Here is a 25,736-nt window from a genome sequence, read left to right as displayed (position 1 = left end):
CTGCCAAAAATTCTCGACAAAATACCTAAATTACGGCACGCGATCTACGCTGATGACATCACGTTCTGGACCAGGGCTTCGAACACTGGGAGACAAGAGACCTGCCTACAAACCGCCGTAGATGCCATCGAACGGTATCTCAGAGACTGCGGTCTCTGCTGTGCCCCCGAGAAATCCGAGCACCTCGTCCTCAAAGCGAGAACAAGACGCAGACCCCCTCTATACGATGAGCCCGACCCTAGCGTAAAGCTGAAAGGAACCTTAATTCCAAAAGTTGAGACCATGCGAGTGCTTGGAGTTCACATCTACAAGGATGGATCGGGAGCTGCCACCATACCGAGACTCCAACGGACACTATCACAACTCACGCACCTCGTCAAGAGGATCGCGAATCAACGAAACGGACTCAAAGAGCACGACACGCTACGTATAATGCAAGCTCTGTTCACCAGCCGCATTACGTACGGCACGCCGTATCTAAATTTGAAAACTGCTGAAATTGAAAAACTTAATATCATGATAAGAAAGGCCACTAAAGTAGCCCTGGGACTTCCGCCAATGGCCTCTACCACACGTCTCCTAAAGATGGGCGTCCACAACACGTGGCAAAAGCTCATTAAAGCGCATAGGAATAGTCAGCTGGAGAGGCTCAAGCTGACGCCCACGGGGAGGTCGGTGCTCCGCTACCTCAACTACAGCGACACGTTCATCGCCGATGCAGACCGGAAAAAGCGCATCCCGCTGTACATTAGAGAGTCGCTGTCCATCGCACCTATTCCACGCAACATGCATCCTACTTTCCACAAAAGTAGACGCAAGGCTAGAGCTAACGCTATTCGACGAAAGTTCAAGCAAGACCCGGACGCCCGCTACACTGACGCAGCCAAGTATCCGCATAGAAACGCGTACGCTGTCAGCGTCGTCAATTCTCAAGGCCGAGAATTAGCGTCAGCCACGGTCAACGCACTCAATTCAGACGCTGCAGAAGAATCGGCAATCGCCCTAGCAATGACAACATGTACAGACGCCGCAGTGATTTTCACCGACTCACAAGCCGCCTGCAGGAATTTCGCTAAGGGCCGTATCTCAGCCAATGCCATCAATATTTGGAACGGCGAAGCACTCCCCTCCCATAAACTTGTGTATTATGGGTGCCAGGACACGAGGGTCTGCAGGGAAATGAAGCGGCCCACGCCGCTGCCCGCGAGCACGTCAGCTGGACTGCCCCCTGCCCACAGGACATTCAACCCGTCGTTGAAGAGACGGAAGTTGTTCAAAACACCTACTCGTCGTTACTCCAGCATTACAGGCTGGAGCGACGAGTATACCCTCCACCACACCCAAAACTTACAAAAGAGGAAAGCGTAATACTGAGACGCCTGCAAAGCAGCACATACACACACGGGGCCCTAATGCACCGCCTCTACCCAACGAGATATAGCTCTATTTGTCCGCTTTGCAACGTACCGGACACCCTGGCGCACTTGCTTCTTGCATGCCAGTGTATTGCCAGACGTAATCTGCAACAACACACGACTGATAACGAAGCAGGACGGACGAACGAAGACCTAACCGAAACGTGGGAGGCGAAGCTCGCCCTCGAGGACCTGGAAGAGCAACAACAACTCGTCGCCAGGGCCAAGAGGGCAGTAGAAGCCAGAGGGTTCCTGGACTAAGGAGCCCTCCCACCTCAGGGTGACATCGGGCATTGCTCGGAACACTGTTTCAAAATAAACGTTTACTTCTCTCTCTCTCTCTACCCTAAGCAGGAGTACAGAGAGAAACAAAAAATAAAGTTAGCAGTAGCTTAATTCGGCTACGCCACGAGGCGTGAGCTACAGACGGGCTGGCGGACAGACAGACATAAAGGTGGATAAATTGACGGACAAACACACAGATAGAGGCACAGAATGATGAACAAACAAAAGGGCAAGCTAACGTGTCTCAAGCGCCAGCACACGTCCCTCCAAGAGCCTAGAAGCCTTCTTCTCTGGCACACAAGCTCTGTGCCGTGTGACGTCAACGCTGCTCGTGCATGAGCAGCACGGCTCTTTTACGGGCCCGGGAAACCACTTCGACTAAGCCTGTGCAGGTACAGCTACAAGATAGGCTTACGTCACGAAAATGCGGTGGCGCTGTCTTGGTAGGCAAAAGACGCTCTGCCTACCGCAGTTTCTGCTGGGTGTTCAATGGTGCATGTGGTGTTCTCAGTCAAGGAACGAGAAAAAAAAGCGGTATGCCAACGAACTGCGTCATGGTTAAATGGGTGTCGCGTCTCACAAATTAGTTTTGTTTGTTGGTGCACATCGAAGCACTCAGCGCTTATGGCTTTCACAACGCTTATGGCGTTTCACAACGTCGTTTTGATGGCGCACATCGCAGCCCTCAGCGCTTATGGCGGTAGTTACGTGCGGACGTCGCTATAATTTTACCCAAAATGTCGACATCAAACTACCTATATTTACAAACATAAGATGGGTCGATTGCAAAAAACAGCGTCCCCAGCATGATGTCAGTACGTTTTTTGGCACTTGTACACGCTGGTATTTACTGTCACGTTACGGAGTGCAGTGGAAAATAGCTGTGTCGCACTGGTAAGGGTGCTGGCTTAACCACTGTGTTGCTGGTGCACGCTGCGAAGCGCTGGAAGCACTGGAACTTTCACTGGAAAGCGCTGGTGAATACTGGAGCACGCACTGTTTCTACCAGCGCAGCGTGCACATTAATGTAGCGTGTGCCGTGGTTTGTTTCAGTGCCATTGAATATAAAACGCTTTATTATATGGCACGGAGAGATGCTCTCCTAGCATATACGAAGCATACGTAATTTTTACGGCGCACCCCGCCACTGTGGTTTAGTGGCTAAGGTGCTCGGCTGCTCACCCGCAGGTTGCGGGATCGGATCCCGGCGGCGGAGGCTGTATTTCCGATGAAGGTGGAAATGTTGTAGGCCTGTGTGCCCAGATTTGAGGAACCTTAAAGAATCCAAGGTAATAGAAATTTCTGGAGCCCTCCACTATGGCGTCTCTCTTAATCATATTGTGGTTTTGGACGTCAAACCCCACAAATCAAATCATCAATCAATCAATGTTTGCGGCGCATGCAGGTAAGTGTTGCAGCAATAAATGCACCTTTTTCACATATGTTGCCGGTGCTTCTTGCTTCGTGTACAAACAATTTTAAAGTGTGAGAATAACTGCAAAGTATAGTTTAGATATCCGTGAACCTAAATCAACAATTTTACCTTGTGTCGATGTTCGCAGAAACAGCACTTTTCCAGTTGGTAATTTGGTACGCCTTCGTTAACTGACTCCCTTGTATACGTTTTCAGCGGATTGCATTAGTATTTCTTTGGGCGTTTTTAATTGTTGATATTGATATAACTGAATATATTTACACTGGCACGCCCGCTGTACACTGCCAGTGAAGGCCAGAAAGACTGCTGTCGCTCGTTATCGCCACTCCATAAATGCATGTCTGGCAATGATTGACCTTCAACTTACCTGAGGTGCAGTTTGTGTAACAGTTAAAGATGTTGCGAAGCTCAAATGCAGAAACTTCGAGCATCGGAACTCAGCTGCTGCGAAAGCGGCTTTCCCCAAAGCCCCGTCCCAGCGAGGCCGATCCTGCCGGCCATGTTGGTGTACATGCTGCCGGTGCTTTCCACTTTAGATAGGCACAATTATAAAGTGTAAAAATGATTGTATGGTATAGTCGGCTTGTTTACTGTTTTACTTCGGCTCAGGAATGCATAGGCATCCCTGAGCCGAAGTAAAACATTCCTTTGCGTGTGCGGTGCCCGCACAAAGAGCGACAACGATTGATGTGTCGCGCTTTCAGCAACGCATGCTGTCACCGAAAGCTTCCTTTTGAGCGCAGTAGCTGGTACTTCTCTGACTCGTATGTAAGAACACGCAATTTTGAGTTGGCAATTTGCTACGCGTTAGTGAGCTAACACACTGGCATACTTTTTCAGCAGATTGAATTGGTAATTTCTTCGGCCGTTTTTTAGTTGCAGGTAGCAATATAACTGCATGCATGCAAATATGTAATCTGGCACGCTGGATGTATACTGCTATATCGCCGCTTGCGCGAAAAAAACACTCACTATTCATTCGTGTGCGTGCATACATAACGAACAGGTCATTTTAAATCATCGGTACATGTTTACCAGCAGGAAGTGCGAAAACCTACCAGCAAAAAAAAAAAAACTATCGGCAGCAATAGCTGACAATCTGTGGCCTTTTTCCAGTCAATTTGAGATTTCTCAGAGTTAAGATGTGCACGCTTTAAAAAACTTTGCGCCCTTGCTAATATCCGCACATCATTTTGTGTTCGGAAGCCGTTTGTCACTGTTAAATCTAGATGCAATTGGTATTTGGAAAAAAATGTCACGTCAATTTTGACTGTGCGACTTGTAAACATGAAGTAGAACGGTGCGTTCTACGAATAAATAGTCATTTTACAACCCAACAAGCAGGTTAGGGTGTAGCGTGGAGGGGAAGGTGCGCTGTTTGAAATGCGAAAGTGGCGAATTCAAATCCGGTCAGGAGGCGTTTCATTTTTTTGCACACTTTTGTTTTTTTTATTTTTATGAGATTGCGTGTTATTTTACTTATGATAGTTATTTATTTATGGTGAATGAACATCCCCGTTTTAACCCTTCTAAGCCATTTTGCGCAGAGCACTGGGACGCTGCCGCTCCAGTGTCCAAGTACTAGCGCTGGGAGGTGATGGTACCAGTGCCATACTGGACCCATAATTAGGCATGGCGCTTGACGTTGGTACCCAGTGGCACTGGTTTTTGCAATATGGTTGGTGGTCATACCCATTATCATCATTATCATCATCATAATCATCATCATCATCATCATCAGCAGCAGCAGCTTGTACGCCCCCTGGAGGACAAAGGCCTCCCCCATGTACCGCCAAACAACTTTTTTCTGTGCTTCCTGCTGCCACCACCCAACTTCTTGTCTCCCCTTCTACAACTTGCCCTCTCTGGGAATCCCGTCAGATGCCCCTAATGACCAGCTGTTTCCTGCCTACGTGCTACGGCCCGGCAGACGCCATTTCTTCATTTAAACTATGAGAGCCTATTCGGTAACGTCCGATATACTTCAGTACCCAAAATCTCTAGTGCTATTTTTGTAGAACGCAGCTGTTTAAGCTGGCCATTCGGTTTATACAAAATCTGAAAGCTACCATCATCATAAAACGAGACGTTTTTTATGTGATCTTCTTCAGCTGCAGTGTATCTCCAGGACACGTGCGCCTATTTGTCCGGCTTGAAGAGGATAGACTCCCGCCGTGATGGTATGATGGTTAAGGCACTCGGCTGCTCACGCACTGGTCTAGAGATCGAATTCCTTCTGCTGCGGCTGCATTCGGAGGAGGCAAAAATGCTTCAGGCTGGTGTTCCTAGCTTCAGGTGCAGGTTAAAGAACCCAACGTAGTCGAAATTTCCGAAGCGCTCTACTACGACGTTTCTCATAATCCTATGGAAGTTTTGGACCGTTAAGGGGGAGAACACGAGTACAGGGAAACATATTGCTAGAAAAAGAGGAAAGAAAACATGAAAGATGCATTTAAAGAGATAAAAAGATGGTGAGAGATATAGATAAAGAGCGGATGGGAAAAAGAGAAATTAAGAGAAAGACAGATAATCACACAGACGAATGGAGTTTTCATAATACATAAAAAACTTTATAAAACTACGCCAGCTCTGGTCCTCTGCTTGCTGCTGCCGCTACCCACCTAACTTTCTGTCTCTCCTCCACCCGCTTGTCATCTCTGGGAATCCTGTCAGATTCCCCTAATCACCAGCGGTTGTCTTGCTGACATGGTATGGCCCGGCAGATGTCCATTTCTTCATTGCCTTTTGTCTCTTGTGTAATGAAGACTGACGTAGACGCGAACCGAATGGTGTACCGCTCCTGATTACCATCTGCTTATTTCTATCTCTTTGAACTCTCTTTGAAAAGCTCATTCTCTATTTTTTCATCTTTATCCTTTATCAAGTTTTTCTCGGTATTCCCATTTTCTTTTTTTTTCTTTTTCTCTCACTCTCAAAACCTTTTGTCTATTTTAACACAAAAGCATTTTACGCCAAGGTCTATCACGGCTCCAATGACGTATTTCTGTCACGGATATTACGTTGTACAATATATACTAACAGATAGCAAATAGAAATTAAGAATCAAGAGTACGTCGCACAGATCAAACCAGCAACTTCTCGCTTCGCAGTGCATGGCACTTATGACTACGCCACAAGGCGTACGTTGTGGGTAATGCTAACGGCAAGCCATTTATATTCCACATACATCGTGTGGTGTTCTCAGAGCTTCGAAATTTAGGCCTGATTTAGTTACCAGTAGCGAGATGGCGCAATGGACACGCGTTTGGCGCGCTCTAAAGATTGTCTCGCCTCGACGAAGCAGTGCCTTCTCGGAGAGTGGTGTCTCCTGTGCGTGCGCTTATTGAGACTCACAGCTCGGGAGAGGACGAACTTCCTTTCGTTCGGTGCTCAGGCCACGTTTACAAAAGGAGTGCGCTAGTGACATGCAGTGATGAATGAATTGTGACAGCTGTTCACGCTTCTCTAGTGTATACTTATATGCGCTCGTTTCGTCTGTATGCCGTTCTGTTTGAACAGCGTGCTTTAAAAGGGCCCTGCAAAACTTTTTGAACATGGTCAGAAAACACTGCCAAATAATAAGAACATGCTTCCGAGAAAACTCCACCCGAAAATTATATTGCAGGGCAAAAGCCTCTCCTACTATCCGTCAATCAAACCAGTCTCGTGTTTTCTGCTGCCATATTACACCTGCGAATATTTGAATCTCATCGGCCCATAACTTTATGTCTCCTTTTTGTGCGTTTGCACTCCATGTTAATCCAGTTAATTGCCCTAATAACCAGTGGTTATCCTGCCTACGCACCACATGCCCGGCCCATGTACATTTGTTTCTGATTTCAGCTATTTCCTGCGTCGACCACCGGAAGCAATGTCCTGATACGGTGGCTGGCCCGATGCCCGCGAGTGTTCACTGGTGGTGAACTCGCATGAAGGCTCCGTGGGGGGCGGAGTGGTCTGAAATATCTGCCAGAATACCCAGCATCTCTACGAGCTTATCACGAGGCTTCAGCAGTACTGATGGGGGTTTAATAAACCACCGAGCAGCTAGCTCCTAGAAGATGCGGCCGTCATGGCTTGCTCTTGAGCAGAAAAGAAGCAGGAGGTCTTTTTTTTTCCTTCAGGACGAGAACCGCTCTATTCCTCGACTCAAAACGTGCGATTGGCAATATCCTTAACCCCGATAGTTTCCTAGACACACTCTGCTCACTTGTTGTACCTCAAGGTTACACCTATAATTTTTCTTTTCATCGCTGGCTCCATCGTTCTCCATTTAAGCTGAACACTCTTTATAAACCTCCAGGTTTCTTCTCCGTAGTTAAGTACCGACTAGATGCAGCTGTTATACACCTTCTGCTTGAGGGTTATAGGCAGATTACTATTCATGATTTTAGAATGCTTGCTGAGTGTGATCCATCTCATTATTATTCTTCCAGTTATTTTACTTTCATGATTTGGCTCCGTGGGAACTGCCTGTTTTAAGTAGACATATTCGTTTACAACTTCCAGCGTCTCTCTACTGACCGCAAAGTGTTGTTTCCTGCCGAAAGTGTTGCACATTACTTTAGATTCGTGAATGTTCATTTTCAGACCAAGTCTTCAGCTTTCCATTCCAGATTTAGTAATCATAAGCTGTTATTCGTCGCCTGAGTTAAACGATGCAATATCACCAGTGAATGGCAGGTTACTAAGATTCTCTTCGTTATTTATTATCCCCGTCTCTTCTCGATCTAGAGCTCTGAAAACCTCCTGTAAACACGTGGGGAGTAGCATTACAGAGATTGCATCTTCCTGCCTTACACCCTTCCTTATTGGGATTCTGTCATTTTATGTATAGACAACAGTGGTGGATGTAAATCCACTGTAGATTTCTTCCAGTATGTATATGCATGGTTCGTCGATGCCCTGATTCCGTAGTGCCTGTATTGCTGCTGATGTCTTGACGTAGTTTATATGAGTTGGTTTTACTTTGACCACTTTTCTATTAACTCATTGATAGCATCATCATCACCATCATCAGCCTGACTACGTTCAATGCAGGACAAAGGCCTGTCGATGTTCCACCAGTCAACTGGGTCCTGGACTTGCAGGTGCCATTTTATACCCACAAACTTTGTAATCTCATCTACCCATCTAACTTTCTGTCTCTTCCTAACCCACTCGCGTTTTCTGGGAACCCAGTAAGTTACCCTTATTGACCAGCAGTTATCCTGTCTACGCGCTACATTCCCAGCTCATGCCCATTTCCTCTTCTTGACTTCAACTATGATATCATTCACCCCGGTTTCTTCCCTTTTCTACCCTGCTTTGTTTTGTCTCTTAAGGTTCCACCTACTATTTCCCTTTCGATTGCTTGCTGCATGGTCTTCAATTTAAGCTGAACCCTTTTTGTAAGTTTCTTTGTCAGGCTGAACCCTCTTTGAAAGAAAGAAATGGCGTAGTGGCTAGAGCATCAGCCTCACATGCAAAAGGTTCGTGGTGCAGATCCGGTTCCGTGCAGTTCTCAACTGAACTTTTAAAAAATCCACGTAGTGATGGAACTACTTTAGAAGGCCTGGGGAGCGGCCTCACCGGTGGCCACCGCCAGTGACGCACTTCCTCACCAGAGAAGGATTGCCCACCCTGGTGCAGTATCTGGCCAATACCTCCCACATGCATACGTCCAATAACACGATTGATAGTATAAATATGATCTGTTGTGGAGTAGCCTATACGAAATCCTGCTTTGTCCTTTAGTTTACTAAACTGTAATGTGGCTTTATTTTGTTAGCTAGTCATTTGGGACTAGTTTGTAGAGAACGTACGATAGGCTGATCGGCCAGTAAGCTCTTCAAGCCTTTGACGCATCCTTTCTAATAAATTAACATAATATTAGCATTCTTTCAACATTCTGGTACCTTTCCCAAAAGAGACACTTCGTATATATCGTGGCCAGTTTTCTAACACAATTTGTCGGCCATCTTTCAGCAGTTCCACTGGTACCTTATCATCACCAGCGTCTTTACCTCTTTGTATACCTTTTAAAGCTTTCCTTAGATTCCTTGTCGTTACTAGTAGTATGTAAAACTCCTATCAGCTGTTATTACTTCTTCCGTTGTCACCCTGATTGTTTCGGCTTATGTACAGACCTCCGCCACCACCTCAACTATTTTATCCATATTGTTTATGAGTCATGACATTGCCTTCCTTGTCCCTTAATGCATACATGCAATTTTCGTCTATGCGCAAGTTTGCTTTCGCAACATTTAAACTTCTGCTGCTCTTTACCGCCTGCTCCATTCTCTCCAAGTTATAAGTTTTGATGCTGGCTACTTTACGCCTATTAAATAACTTCGAAAGCTCCACAGCTCTAGTTTGTCGATTGCATTAGAGGCTTTCATGGTTTGTCGTCTAGGGACTGCACCTCGAGTGTTCTGTCTAGGGACTGCACCTCCAGCTGCAATTGCAGACTTCTTTATTATACTAGTAAAGCTAGTAAAGCTATTGTGCATTGTGACTCCGCCATGGTGGTCTAGTGGCTAAGGTACTCGGCTGCTAACCCGCTGGTCGCGGTTTCGAATCCCGGCTGCGGCGGCTGCATTTCCGATGGAGGCGGAATTGTTGTAGGCCCGTGTGCTCAGATTTGGGTGCACGTTGAAGAACCCCAGGTGGTTGACATTTCCGGAGCCTTCACTACGGCGTCTCTCATATTTATATGGTGGTTTTGGGACATTAAACCCCACATATCAATCAATTGTGCACTGTGTTGGCGTTGACATCAGTTACCTCGTTTTAGTGCCCTGAATCTATTCTGAAGCGGAACTCTGAAGTCCTGTATTGTTACTCTCACTGCTAGCAAAATAATTGGCTTCTTGCGTATCAGCTTCATTCATTCATTCATTTACCAAACTTTATTTGTGTCCTGAAACCCGGTCTTTTCAGACTGAGGTGGGCCACGACCACGTTGGTACCGCCAGGCCGAGCCTTGTGGCGTCATCGTGGACCTTCTGGACTGCCAGTAGTTGGTTTTGATAAGACGCGCTTCGCACCATCGTCTGCTAGTAAAGCCATTGTTCTTCAGGGTCAGCGAGAGTCGTGGAACAGCCTGCCAGCATGTGTCTCATCCCAATGATCAGCTTAGGCCCTTGATTTTCAAAATCTCGGGGAATCGAATCTTGCCAACTACTTCTACATCCAGTACAATGCTTGGATGTGGACACAGAATGAAGTCTACTTCATTTTCAGTTTCGCCATTGGGACTTCGCCACGTCCACTTACCGTTAGCCCATTTTCTGAAGAAGGTATTCAAGATCCATAAATTAATACGTTCTGCGAACTATACTAATAACTTCCCTCTGGCAATTTCACAGCCGATGTCATAATCCCCCATTGCATGGTCTCCGGGCTGTTTCTTGCTTACTTTGGCATTAAATTTCCCGTTAAAATGGCATTCCGTGTCTTTACTTTATTAATAGCTGACTCTACGTCTTCATGGAAGCGTTAAACCAAATGATCATCATGGCTCGATGTAAGAGCGTAGGCCTGCACCATCCTGACCTTGCACCTTTTCTTGAACTTAACTCTAATACTTGTTACTTTCTCACTAATGCTATAGTATTCCTTAATATTGCCAGAAATATTCTTGTGTATGAGGAAACCCACTCCTTTTCTGCCAACTAATCCATGGCAGCATAGGACGTGTCTATTCTTCAGCAATGTATAAGCCTTATGCGTCTTCTTAACTTTGCTGAGCCCTATAACATCCCATTTAGCACCCTGTGATTCCTTGAATAGCACAGCTAGGCTATATATTGTCATTATATATTGTTCTAGCGTTGAACATAGCCACGTTTTGATTCCAATGCTGGCCTGTCTGTACCCAGAGATTCTTAGCACTGTCCGCTGTATCGCTGGTCTGACCACTGCCTTGGACAGTTGCTTCGCAGCCACTGGGAACTGAGGGTAAAATTGGGCGTAAATAGGGAATTTTTGGCCCAGTACTGCACCAGGGTGGGCAATTTTGCTTTGGTGAGGGAGAACATCACCGGCAGGACGTCGCTAGTGAGACCGCACCCCAGATTTCTTAACGATTTCTTGAGCCGTGTTTTAAAATATTATGGTTCGATGTCATTCCAACCGAATTTCATCATTGCATCCTAGACTGCTGCGCCATCTCGAGGTAGGTCCGCCTAAGTAAGGCTGCTTAGAGACGCCAGTCTTTATAGCGAAATACTCAAGTATGCTCCCAAATATAAACGACACCCTTCGCAAGTATTGTTCAATACTGGCAAGCAATGAGTGCCTTAGAAAAGCGTTTCCCCTCGTGCAAAAGGTACTGCCGCTTTGCAATATGAATTTCAAGGAGATGTTATAGCTTCCAAAAGTAAACTCATTTTACTGCTCCAGTAAGACCTCGCTCTGGTCCAAGATGCAAGACTTGCCAACACGTTCAAGTTGACATGATAGTTAAGAGTACCGGAAGTGATTAAGTCCATCATGTACAATCTAGTTTGGCCTTCTCTAGTGAAAACGTTATATACATGATCAAATGTTTATACTGCCATAAACAGTACATTCGTGAAACAGAGCAGCGTGTTAAAGTTAGATAAAATGGTCATCACATGGACACAGCAAATAAATTACCGAAAACAGTGACACAGCATTTTATTGTAACAATTCCGGAAACTGAAACTCTACACAATTGAGTGAAATTTAAGGTCCACAAAAGACAAAAACAAGCAGTGTCGGGCCTCTTTCACATGATCAATACACTTCGAGCCAGCAGGTATTAACTTTCTGAAGGGGCTCTTCAATACTTTGGCTATGGTTCATTCACAAAGAACATGAGTTAGGCCCTCCATGTAGGAATTTGAAAACTGCCGTTGTTTACTTCTGACAACTGCTTCGACAACTGGTACTCATCGACACGTGTACATTCTTACCTCCCCACCGTTTCCTTTTTGATCCTAGATAACCCGTTCCTTTTTCACTCATACATTTAGTGGCAGCCCCATTTTCCCCCGCTCTCTCACACTTTCATATTTATTGTTGCCCCTCCAACTCCTTTGCTCTGATGGAGGAGAGGGTACAAAGCGTAGACACGCTAGCGCTAAAAAATCAGTTTTGTTCTATCCTTGAGAAAGAAAAGTCCGTTTCTCGACACAGTGTTTTTACGAATTATTCATCGGACGCTTTCATCTTCCCCTTTCTAACATTTTTTATTAATCATTAAGAGGCAATTTCAGCAATACGTACCGCTATGTCACTGCTTCTAATAACCTTAAGCAATCTAATAACGTTAAGAATGCCTGCAGACAGGAAAACCCAAAGAAAAGGAATTTGTTCACATATACATGGAGACACAAAAGCAAAGCCGTTGGTACTCGTCGCTACATGAAAGAATATCTGGGTGGACTGCACATCAGTTCTCCCTGTTACGCGTGTTGTTTGCCAGTGCATCAGTGCCCCGCGCTACTTGGGCTCGAGCATTCCGTTTGGAGAATTGAATAGATTGATAAGGTTTAATGTCCTAAAACCACCATGTCATTATTAGAAGTGCCGTAGTGGAGGGCTCCGGAAATTCAGACCACCTGAAGTTCTTTAACGCGCACTCATATCTCAACGCCGCAGCTTAAAGTATTGGAAATGCAGCCGCCGCAGCCGGGATTCTATCCCATGAACTTAGGGTCAGTATCCGAGTATCTTAAGCTGTAGACCACTCCTGCGGGTCTACGCATGAAAAATAAAGAAAGAAATACATTGTTGTCCTCTTTACGTACGGAAAATAAAAAGAGCGGCAAGGTATTTGGGTACCCTCTTGAGTTGCTCTGAGCAGAGAGAAGTCACATTTCCTTTGTGCCTAACCATCATCAACCTATGTTTTGAATGTGCAGACGAATAGGTACATTTTAATGCCGCTTTGAAGTTAGCAACCCTTTCCTACAACAGCATCTGCCTCAGCCCCCCCCCCCCCCCCCCCCCCCCAAAACAAAATACCGCAATATTCTCGGTACATTCAGATTAGCTATATATCGAGAAAAACGAAGCTGCAAAAGAACAGTAAGCGCACACGTACTCACAAATGCAATAATTTGATAGTGGTTGAATTATTTATGCCCAAGATCAATTGTGTTAGGAGTGCTCCCTGAGAAAGACTATCAGCTTAATTGGCGTTCCTCCAGAGAACTTTGTACAGCTTGTATTGCTAACTCACAAGATGGCTCGAACTACAAGCCGTGTTGAAGCCTATAACCCATTATTGCATACGAGCAGTCATATGCAGCAATAACCATATTTGCATCTTCTTAGAAAGTATTTTCAGAATACTTTCTAAGAAAGACAGCGTTGAACAAACACATTAGCCCAAACAATCACGAGGTCAGCAGAATCACACTTACACGAGAAAAGCCCGATTGTGAAATATTTGCACAGCTCTTTTTTTAAAGGTGCCTACGCACATATGCCCTAGTTAAAGATTCACCTGGGGGGGAGAATTGCGGACTAAGCTGGGAATACAGGTCAAATGACATTATTTAGTGCTATGGTAAAGCCTGTACTGTAAATTACTTAAGCAAAAAGAAATACCATTTTCAAATCTTTAAATAGCCTTCAAACACATGGCATAAAACGGATTACTTGTTTGAGATGTGATTCTCACTGATCTGAACAGTTGTGCCGGTCGTCATAATGCCAACAACGTCACTTTGAGGATGTCCTGTAGACCTCAGTACCCAAAATCACTTTGCAATTTCATCAGAGTGTAGGTCCTCAAGCTGAGCGTTAGGTAGCTACTAAACCTGAAAAAACTGCCGTCATCATAAAACTAATCGTTTTCTCTATGCCCTCTTTTGGTAAGCTGAAGCCTTGCCTCTGACTGCAAGAGCCTATTAGTGTAGCTTGAAGAGTGAAGGTGAGAAAACAAGTAAAATAAACGCTAAGGTCCTTAGAATTACCTATGTATGCCTTTTCTAGTAAAAGACGCACATACATAATATATACGTGTTGTTATGGTGCCTCAGATATGCGCAATAATTACTTCCTAATTGACAATTGCACAAATATGAACGCTGAATCTTGAGCAAAATTGATGGGCGCTGCGGATGGAGTTGGCCGTTTGGGGCGTTGGGTGGTACTGTTTAGAGAACAAAAAACCGTTAAAGGTGGACAAACAGACAATTGTACAGACAGACAGAAAGACAAACAGACAGACAGACAGACAGACAGACAGACAGACAGACAGACAGACAGACAGACAGACAGACAGACAGGCAGACAGACAGACAAACAGACAGACAGACAGACAGACAAACCAAAATTTTTGCGCCGAAGGTCCCCAAAAAAGACTATCGCTTTTAAAAAGAAGGTGTGCCCCCATTTCTATGAAGGGAATGATAATGACTGGAACGACGCTGCAGTAATGATCGGTAAATTAGTGAAACATTCACCAACACAATAAACGAAAACTCGGCCCCTTGCTAGAGAGGTCATATATATAATACAGCGTTGTAAATCGCCGCCTTTCCACTCGCCCAGTGCACTTAAGCCACTTTCGTGCTCAGCCAAGCCTTTCGATCGGATTGGAATCTGATCTCTATGACCCTCTACCAATAAAATCCGACGAAAATTGGTGCATCATAGTCGCTGTGGACCTTGTAACGCGCTATGCTGAAACCGCCGCCTTTTCAAGTGTCACTGCGCGGGACGTAGCGTCCTTCGTCCTCCATCGCTTTATACTTCGACATGGTGCACCTGGAGAACTACTTAGTGAACGACGTCGACTCTTTCTATCAGAAGTCGTCACAGCTCTGCTTTCTGAATGCCAGGTTGTTCATCGCAAGATCATGACATACCACCCACAGACTAACGGGTTCACTGAGAGACTTAACCACACCCCCGCAGATATGCTCGCGCTGTATGTAACATCTGATCATGTTAACTGGGACCGCATTCTTCCAACACCACCTAGTCTAGGTTGTGTTGATTCTTTCTTTCATCACGTTGGCATACAACACCACGGCACTGTCTACCACCATATTTTCATGTTTCTTCTTCCTCTATGAACGCGAACCTTTCACACCATCGACACTCTTCTTCCATACTGTTCTGACGCATCCGAATGCCCACCAGTGTCCGAAGCTGCCTGACAAGCGGAGGAGTGTCGTGAACTTGCGCACACCTTTACGTCACAAGAACAATAACCCCAGAAGAAAAAAAAACAACGCCCACTCTCCACGAAGCCACAGCTATTACCCAGGATGTCTTGTATTGCTGGCTGTGTTTTATCAAACCCCTTGGCATTCCTCAAAAGTCGTCCTAAAGTACGAAGGCACTTACCGCGTTTAGGAGCAAACCTCCTTGGTGAATTTTCTCTTCAAATTAAGCCAGTTTGCCCATCTGACGACATATGCCGGAGTGGACGTGAGAATGTCCACGTGGCCAGTCTCAATCCATACGTAGCCCTCTGGATGGCTCTTTTTTGGCGGGGGCAAATTGTGACGTAGAAGACGCATCGCTGGCAAGCAGCATCGCCAATGCTTGGACCCTGGGTTTTCGGCTCGTCTCACTTGCCTCGCGCTGACCATTGCCGGCAACTGCCTGAAGGCTGCTCTGTTTCGATTGTGTTTCAAACGTAGAGCCGCCGTCACAACACACGTCAATAAACCCATTGTCAACACGATGTTTATATTTTACATATCGGGGAATTTGCACATACGAACACAGATACAATACGCAATCATTCACATAGCGATGAAATTATATTGAGGGTTTACATTAGTGATCACAGAGCTGCAAAACGAGTTTTCCTTTTAGGATGGCAAATTGTGGTGGGTGGGAAGTACGTGGCGAAAGAACGTTGGATGAAAGCCTAGTGTTGGCACGTACCTGCTCATTGCTGGTGGAGGTGACGGTAGTGAGGTTGTTGGCAAACAATCAACGGTCACATGCCCTAGCTATGGCTGAAAGAGATAACTAGGAAGCCGCGCTTAAACCGCGTGTAGGCACCACCAAGGTTAGGTAACTACCGATTTCGGCACTTGAGCAGTGCTTCCCGCTTCCTTTCTGATTCGAGGTTCTCCAGCCACCGCTTGCGTGCCGCTTCGGCTTCGCGGGCTATCTGCAGCTTGGCAAGCCCATGCCTTCGAAAAAATGACAGCAACAAATATTTAACGCGCAACCATCCACAAAATATATAATGCGAATGCAAATGCAAACTAATGTTAAAACACAGTTTTTTGCCAAGATCATGACACAATCGCCGAGTTTTCCTAATACGACACAATATTAGCTATAACAAGTGATAATATTATTCGAAATGCCCCTTTGACAGTACTTTTGATATTTTTTTCAAAAAATGGCATGCCACAAAGAGGAAAAGTGCGCATAAAGCGATTTTCAACCTGTTATCATTGTGTTTATTACAGCAGCGCCAAAAGACTTTGAAGTTTGTGGTTTTGATAAGAAATGGAGTACATGTTAAAGCCGTGCTACATCGGCTTCGTCAAGTAATTTTCCTGTCACATTGTAAAGCGCTTGGGATGCGTGTGATGCAGCCCGTTATCTTTTAGTGTATCCAATCAGATGTTGTCTGACGGTCCATCACTTTTCATTGCAGATGTTTAGTCCTTGTCTGTTGCATCATCGTTTGATTAGTAGAGTTTAGCCGTCGGGTCTCTCCACGTCATCAGCTTTCTCGTTGTCAAGCTTCCTCCCTCTTTTCTCCCTGTCACGATTTTCACAGGTGGTATACGTGATGAAGACTCCTCACCCTCTTCTCAAGTATGCTGTGCAGGTTTACATAAATATACTGCAGTATACTGGTAAACCCGCAGACATATTCGAAAGATAAAAAACACGCTACCGTTCTTCGTCCCCCGAAAAAATGCCATTGAAGGCTACGCTACGACGTATTTCTAGGGCTTTAAATCAATTTTTTTCCAAATTTCTTTCCGATTCCAGCAAGCATAATAAATGTATTGGCTTCAAGATAAATAGATAGTTTCTTGTGAATACTTCTTTATATTGCGGTGCCCTGCCGGGGTGGTCTAGTGGCTAAGGTACTCGGCTGCTGACCCGCAGGTCATGCGTCCGAATCCCAGCTGCGGCGGCTGCATTTCCGATGGAGGCGGAAATGTTGTAGGCCCGTGTGCTCTGATTTGGGTGCACGTTAAAGAACCCCAGGTGATCAAAATTTCCGGAGCCCTCCACTACGGCGTCTCTCATAACCATATGGGAGTTTTCGGACGTAAAACTCCACATATCAATCAAATTTATACGGAGGTAATGATGCCTTGTCCTTTCGTGATCTGTTGACACCGTAGCTCATGGGCAAGGGTATTAGCCTGCCGTGTAGATTGATAAAAAAAAGAAAAAGTTTAGTGAGTAAGCACACAAGCCTTGGTTTGCTCGAGTAACCAAGCGATGTCTCAATAAAGCGGAATGCCTCTTTGATAAAGCAATGAGCGGAAATGCGATGAAGCTATGTCCTAGCACCAATATTTTGAAGAAAGTTGCATTCGTGGTTCAGGTTTGCAAGCAGTTTGTTCCTGGATATCTCACTTGTGTTTCAACCTGGACGTTTCGCAATATCTACAGAAAGAAAAACTGTGCTCTCACATTGCTCCTACTTATGTATAATACTTAGCATGGCACTACAATTGTTACTGCAGACATTTCGAATGGCTTCATGAACTAATCATCACAACTTTCAACGTCGAAAACCTCTGATAATATCAACAGTGTTTTTTGTTCTATTTCTGGTACTCAATGCGTTTTCCCGACCTCTTTTGGAACTGAAATATATCATTCTATGCATTCATGTCGTGGTAGGCTTGCGTGCGTTCCGGTAGATGTGGCTGATTTGTTTATTACAGTGCCCCACGTGTAATTGCTCAAAGTAGAGAACTATATAATGAGGTTTTGGAATTTGAGAGGAATTCAATATCTATTTGGGCAAGTTTATGATGCTATTAAAATTTTCTCTTTGTTCGACTGTTAGGAAGCATGGCGGACAGGTTTTCTTCAACGCAGTGGAATATGTATTCATTCGTGCGTGGCACCAATAACGCACAGCTTGTTTTTAGCATGTTTACATGAAGTGGTCACTCCTAGTGGGCGCTGAATTTATGGATAAGTGGATAACGTCTCGATAGTTTTAAATACTAAGCCAGGTTTAAGCCTTCCAACTTCGTCTACGAGATGTAAAAGAAGTTTTAACAACATGCGAAGATAGTTTTCTTCACGCGTGAGCTGCCTACTAATGGCAAAATGAAGTTTTTAGATTTGACCCTTTTTTTAATTGAAAAGCTTATCTGTCGGGAAAAGTGGCCTCATTTGGGCATATTGTTCATGCACTGTGATGCTGCCCACTACGAAACAGTTAAGGGAGCAATAGCTTTTATGTCTTGCATTGTGGTTTGTCTGTGTTACCCTCATTAGTTTTCAGGAACGTTTTGACAAGCAGGTCAGCCGGCTGACTGTTCCGACAGTGGCTCAATGCCTGCTTCAAAAGACTAAAGAAGAAAATCATGGCATATCCACGAAATGAATGATAGTGAGAGGGCGAACAGTGCAATCGTTCAGTGTTTCCGCATATTACCCAAGACATTGACCACTAACGCGTATAAATGAGTGCCAAGTGGTTTACGTACAAGAATGTATTAGCCGCATATATTTGATATAACTAGTTGCTTACAGCTGCGTGACGAAACAAACGGCAAACATGACTGCTACCAACACCACACACCGTAAGCCAACATGTACTTCTTGTTACTGAGAGGATCAAACAGGTACTTAGCGGTGCTCTGCGGTGGAATTTCATGCAGAAAATATGGGTTAGATTGCTGCTGGAACTATACTATATATCCCTGCCATTCGTCGGGTTAACGCTGCTGATGTCGATTTTTTTAGCACTCTCTCTTTAAAATTATCTATGCACGTTTTCACCGCTTTTGGTTTGGCATGAACTGTCAGTCACATGGGACATATCCCTGCATACATGTCGGCCATACCCTCATGTGGTATTTGTGTATGGGCCACTCGTGTCTAGCCGACAGGATTTGAGGTTGTACGGGGTGGTACTTCCACACTTTTTACGTCGTGGTCAGTGAGCCATATCGCTGAAACCATCTGTCCTTGTCACAGTAATTTTGGTTTACCACAAGTCAAGGGGGTTATTATAAGAGTATCTGAATTAGGTGGCTAGATATACATATACGTAAACAGACACGTTGAAAGTACCTGTAGTACGTAAACAGTGCTTAACATTTTATATGGTAAGACAAACTGCGATTACTAGTTGCTTCATGAGGAAACGTCTGAGTGGACTGCGCATCAGTCTTCCCTGCACCACGTGGTGTGTGTCAATGCATAGGTGGTTTCGGTAGTGCCTTATTGGGTCAACAAATATGCATGTTATTAGGATCGCCTGACTGGGTATTGGGCCGAGTGGACTCGATGTTCCTTATAACAGGCAGTTATCACATCCTATTTACGGCCGTCGGCTGTGAACGTCAGTTCTGCATGTAGATACAAAATATTACATCAGATTCACGTTTACAATTAGCAGCCCTTCTTGTCTGACAGTATATGCCTCAGCCTCAACACCCGGAATTTGATTCTCTAACCACTTATCTTCAAATTTGCAATATATTGACTAACAAAGTACAACAAGTAATCATTAAAGCACATACGTACTTGAAGTTGCAGCGCCTTCACAATAATTGCCCCAGGGTAACGTGTTGTGCAAGTGCTCAGTCGTGGTTTTTCAAAACAGTATCGCGCTGCTTCTGCTTTTTTTCAGTTGCACTGAAGTGAACTCAAGCTACAAGCCAAGATTAATGCTATATAACTGTCGTTGTATATATAGAGAGAAACAGTGTCAAACTCGAGCTAATATATATAGTTTAATCTTCTTCAAACACTTCCTTAGAGAACTTTCTTAGAAAATCAGGGTTCGACGAACGCGCTAATTTACGGAAAAGATCACGAGAACGTCATCACTGACATATTATCACGTGCAACACACGGTGGTTAAATCTGTACGCACGTCCACTATTAGAAATTGTATAGGCACAAACACCTCACCTTATTATGTTCCTGCAGGTCGATAAATTCTGGATTACAATTCAGGTGGCGCCGAATGACGACTGGTTGCAGGTAAATATAAACACACGCAAAAATAAAACCGCACAATATGACGTTAATGTCAAGTGACCCCTACTTTTATTGTCACAAAGACTGAAAAAGAGATTACTAAATCAAAAAGAAGTAGCACTTCCTAATCCACAAACGCCCTTTTCCTACCACCTATGCACGAAACACAAAGTGGTCTGACAGGTTTTTTGTTTGAGCTATCATTCTGACTGCTCTACATAATTGTACTACTTGCAAGCAACACGAGCAATGTTACTTCGGTAATGTCCTGAGTATATCAGTACCCAAGATAACAAATTCTCAGGTTTCAGGGCACAGCTGTTGAAGGCGAGCGTTAGGTATCTTCATAACCTCAGAATTATCATCCACGTTAAATGACAGGTTTTCTCTTTGTCATCTTCTCCAACTTCAGCTTTGCTCCTGGAACATTTGCACCCATTTTTTCGGCTTTTGGAGGGATCGTCAGTCAAGAATTACAGAAAGATAGGAAGAACGATACGATGAGAAAACATCAAAAAGAAAAACCAAGCCGCATAGAAAGAGGCAGACAAAAAGAATAGTGAATCATAAAGAGACAAAAGTGAGAAAAAGAAAGAACATAGTAAACTAAACAGACAAAAAGAGAGAATCACTAATAAACATGCACAAAAGCGTGTAAAAAAGTGGGCCAGATGCGAACTAGTGGGGCGGAGACGTAGGCAGCACTGATGCGGGTGGCGCTCTCCTCCTTTATATCTCCCCTCGCAATTTCTTTCTCACTGTCTCTCTTTGCATTTTTCTCTCTAAATTTTTCTCTTTTCTGGGTCTCCACATTTTTTTTCTATCTTCCAGTTGCTCCACCTGTCTCTGTTCCTCGCTTCTTTCTTCCAGCTGTTTCCCTCGCTTTTTTGTTTTTTTCTTTCCATCATTTTTTTGCCTACAACTCGCTGCCTTTATATCTTTTTTTCTGTTTCAAGGACATGTGTGACTCTTGCCCTTCTCTGCACCCACATATCCATATTTTTTTTTGCTCCCTTTACATGTCGTTCTTATCTGGGTGCAGTTTGGCAGGTCAGCCTGACTGCGCCCACTGCAAGGTAAGGACTTCTCGCAATTCTGCCAGTCATCCCGGTTCTGCGCTTTGTGTTGTCATGTTATACCTGTAAACAGCTCTATCCAATGTGCGGACCTAATCTTCTCTCTCCGGCTTATAAGTTTTTCTTCTATTGGACTCCATTGGGTTACCCTAAATTACCAGAGGTTATGCGGTCTATGCACTACGTGCCCAGCCCATGTACATTATTTTCTGTAAGAATTCAAATATGCCAGACGTGTTTCTGATTGATTTGTGGGGTTTAACGTCCCAAATAAACCATATGAATATGAGACACGCCGTAGTGGAGGGCTCCGAAAATTTCGACCACCTGGGGTTCTTTAACGACCACCCCAATCTGAGCACACAGGCCTACAACATTTCCGCCTCTATTGGACATGCAGTCGCCGCAGCCGGGATTCGATCCCGCGACCTGCGGATCAGCAGCCGAGTACCTTAGCCACTAGACCACCGCGGCGGGGCTAGGCGTGTTTCTTGTGCACACTTATGTTTCATTGAGGTTTCACCAACGAAACCGGACAGGAATGCTCCCCGCAAACTGCACCTCATGGTTCTAGAAGGTTCACGATTATTGTAGATTTTTCTGTCAAGATTGCGCGCAAAACGCGAGCACTCAAGATTAATTCAGAGCTTGCACGAAGAACAGTGATAAGGCTGTGATATTCGACGGCACATGTAAAAATGCTGACGCACTTCGTCGCTTGCCAGTTTATCGACGGACGAAGCTCTGTTGACCGCTTTAAGGACAAGTATCTTGCTTTAAACAGACTTTTCTTTTACGTGGCAACACGATCAGCCCAAAAACTGTTTAACCTGAACGCCTAGTCTGCTCCCTTCGTCTGCGTCACGACGCCGTGACGATTTGATATCCTCAACCCGCCTTTGTTTTCTGATCCGCCTTGCTGTCTTCTTGACGGTAAACGTGACACCTTGCCGTTGCTCGCTGCGTCGTCCTGAGCTTGAAGTAAACGTTCCTTGTAAGTCTCTGATCTTCTGCTCCGTGGGTGAGTATTGGTCAAATGCATCTGTGATACACATCCCACTTGCACAATAGTGATAGGCTAACATTCATGACTTCAGAACGCATGCAAAATGTCCTCTGCTAACTCGTTATCTTAACAAGAAAGGGTTTTGTACCGGGTTATACCAAGATTTCAGCGACGTACTATGGTATCAGAAATGGCATCTTAAAATATCCCTCAGAACGCAGAAAAGAAGTTTCATTAAAGGGAGTCAAACTCACGACCGCGACAACAGCTGCCGGGCACACTATGCGCGCGTGAGAATCACACACCTTGTAGGCTTTAAAAAGGCGCCTTTTATATCTTCCACTTCCCTATCACGGGGCTATTGGTAAAGTGTAATAGTGTACTATGACCATGAAATCTACGATTCCTTCGATGCCGCGGCTGTTTCTATGCGTCCTTCCACTGCGCTGTCTATAGCAGTACAATTTAGATAACGCCTTAACACGCTACCAGGTGACTGCCTTAACCAGAGCGTCGATGTGGCCCATATCATTCAACCATAACAAACAATAGTTCAGGAACACATGGCGCAACGAGCTTGCTTCGTCTTGATATTACGCCACGTTCCCCTCTTGCCCTTGAACACAAAAAATACAAACAACCATGGCCGGATAAGAGTGAAGTCACAACGTGCGTTGCGCTCCACTGTAATCGGGCAAATGGGGTTCAGTGATTCTAACATGTCGTGAATAGGGGACCTTAGCCTAAGCTTGGCGTACAATTAGCCACGCTCTTCTGGCTGCCGCACCACTTCCTCTGGTTCTACTCTCAACCTTAACTACTAGCGCCGCCACAGGCATACATGACCACAGGAGCATGTTTAATCATTATTCACTCATTGACCATGGCCGTTAGTCGTCAGGATGGAAATGTATCCTTAAGTGTCAACGTGGCGGCATTCATGAAAAACAGCGCTTAAATTTTACTTTCAAAAACCAACTGTTTTCGCATACGTTATCTTATATCAATGGGCAATAAACACTCAACCACTATTGCAAGGAGACGTTTTACTTTTGTGGTAGTGCTCTTCTCATTGTACCCAGAAAAGAAGAGAGCATTAAAAAGGCTGGTTGTGCTGACTGAGCAAAATATATATTGCGGATATCACAGAATAAACAGAAGCATATCAGAGATTTCATATCCTACAGCGTACTGAACACGACAAAAACTACAAAGCAGTGGGGCTGGTAGTTGACAGTGGCAGACTCAATTGTACCGCACGTGAGCAGCACGTTTCCAATGCTTCTTATAAAACGCCTAAGGCTAGGTGCTTGAGAAAAAAAGATTGCTTGTTTTTTTCTCCTTGGCTTGATTCAAGTTCCTTCTTGGGTGACATTGACGTCAGCTCAGACTGTGATGAGGTGCATGCCGTTTAAATGGCCTTTAATACACCGCATCTCACTGTGAAAGTTAAAAAATATACGTTGAGACACATTTGCTTAAAATTGACTGAAGGAATCACGCTTGCACCAAAAACGCCCTGCTTGACGTTACTGTGATACCAGTGTTGTGCGAAATATTTAGAATGCTTATGGCATCAAAAACGACATTTCGTGCTTTTGTCACATTTTGTGACAGATCGTGTGAATCTTTCGGAATTAAAATTTTTGTTGATGTCAACAAACATTCGCGTAAAAAAGCCGTTCAGCTCCACTTCACGAATACTGTCAAATCGGCGACGCTGATTCGCCCCTTCTTGGCTATAGTACTTTTTTTTATTTTCAAATCTTTGCTTCATTGGCGATTAGCTTCAGCTATTGTTGCATAACACCACGGTTGGCTCGGTGATGACACGCCAAGCTCACGTCACACTCACGACAGAGAGCTTCTTCCTCGAAGGCAGCCTTGTCCAATATGGAAGCACAAACTCTCAACGAACTAAGCCCACCTTTAAACTCCACTGATAAACTCACCGACCCACTTCTCGCAAAATGACTGAATTTTCCGCTGAGCCTCGCTCTCACCTCTCTTAACGTACTCCTCATTGGTTCAGTCTGCCCTGTGGTGAAGTGGTTATGTCGCTTGGCTGCTGGCGGAAACGACTCCATCTAAATTTAATGGAGGCGAAATGCCAGATACGCGTATTTTGCTGCGAATCAGTGCGTGTAAAAAAAATACCGGGTGGTCATAATTTCCGGACGCCTTGATTGTGGCGTGCCTCATAATCTTGTGGTTGTGTGGGCTCGTAAAATACCACAGCTTGCTAACGTTTTAAATGTAAAGCATTTCTTAGCGAACTTAGGCGACTTTGAGCACATCTATCTATCTATCTATCTATCTATCTATCTATCTATCTATCTATCTATCTATCTATCTATCTATCTATCTATCTATCCGCTTACGACTTTTAGCTCTCCTGGCCGTATAAATAATGGTATCAATACCAAAATTGGTATGGCATAACATGATTGTATGAAGCACATATTGTACTAGTCATAACAAGAAAGTCATGATATGTATATCATGAATGTCATGATTCACATTCCAGGGTCCTGCAGCTCTTGCGGTGGTTTTGTTCACAAGCCATGTTGTAAAACTTGTATGGTGTGGCATGATTGCATGGGGAACACAAGCGACAGACTATAACATGAAAATCATGACATGCGTGTCATCCAACAACATGACTATATGCCACGCTCATGATGCGCTCGCGGCCGTTTCGCTTGCTTCACATATACCAAATTAAATTTTACAGTACGTGAATGGATGACGAAGGTCTGGTGCGAACACGATAATCATGAGATGCGTATCATGTGAGAGCAAGACTACATGCCACAGTCAAGCGCCAATACATTTCAACGTGACGTGGTGCGCACGCTCGTCAGCATTCATTTCGTCGCATCACGCCTGCGTTGCCACGCCAGGCGCCGGTCCTGCCATATACTCGCAGACGTGCGCCGCGCTGCATTGCTTTACCGCATGCGCGTTTCAGCGCGTCCAGTGTCCCTCCGTCACGAAAAAAGGGAGACGCAGTGTTGTCTGGGCAACGAACAACATGACAACATACCCCGCTTACAGCGTGCTCGCGGCCGTTTTGCTAGCTCCAGATATACAAAATTTGGTATCACGTGACAGGAATAGATGACGAAGGTAAACGACACATCCCAACATGATAATCATGATACGGAAGTCATGTATGGCATCATTTACCTCCACTCCGCAATGTTTTGCTGATTTTAAAGTGACATATCAACATTTCTCATTCACGCTTCGCATATCATCGATTCCCACTGCGCGTAGGCTCTGCCAATTTTTTTTCGGCACTGGTTTTTTCTTTTTTTTCTGTTACAAAAACGTTGCCGTGAGGTCTTTTCCTTCCCATCATGACACGCCATTTAATGGCTGACCTG

At 44.7% G+C, this 25,736-nt stretch overlaps 1 long non-coding RNA gene across 2 annotated transcripts in view; it reads right to left on the bottom strand.

Moving 5' to 3' along the window:
* The window catches only part of LOC142767527 (uncharacterized), a 78,831-nt gene extending 58,843 nt beyond the window's left edge, over window positions 1-19,988 (bottom strand). Inside the window, exon 1 of one of the 2 annotated variants that reach the window (XR_012884956.1) lies at window positions 19,807-19,988. This is a non-coding gene — a long non-coding RNA (uncharacterized LOC142767527). The remainder of the gene's footprint in view (window positions 1-19,806) is intronic. The other variant, XR_012884955.1, reaches the window with a different exon arrangement.
* Between the last annotated feature and the right edge of the window lie 5,748 nt (window positions 19,989-25,736).

The sequence above is a fragment of the Rhipicephalus microplus genome, chromosome 7 (genome assembly GCF_043290135.1).
Source record: "Rhipicephalus microplus isolate Deutch F79 chromosome 7, USDA_Rmic, whole genome shotgun sequence".
NCBI lineage: Eukaryota > Metazoa > Arthropoda > Arachnida > Ixodida > Ixodidae > Rhipicephalus > Rhipicephalus microplus.
This window is presented reverse-complemented; position numbering and strand designations above follow the sequence as displayed.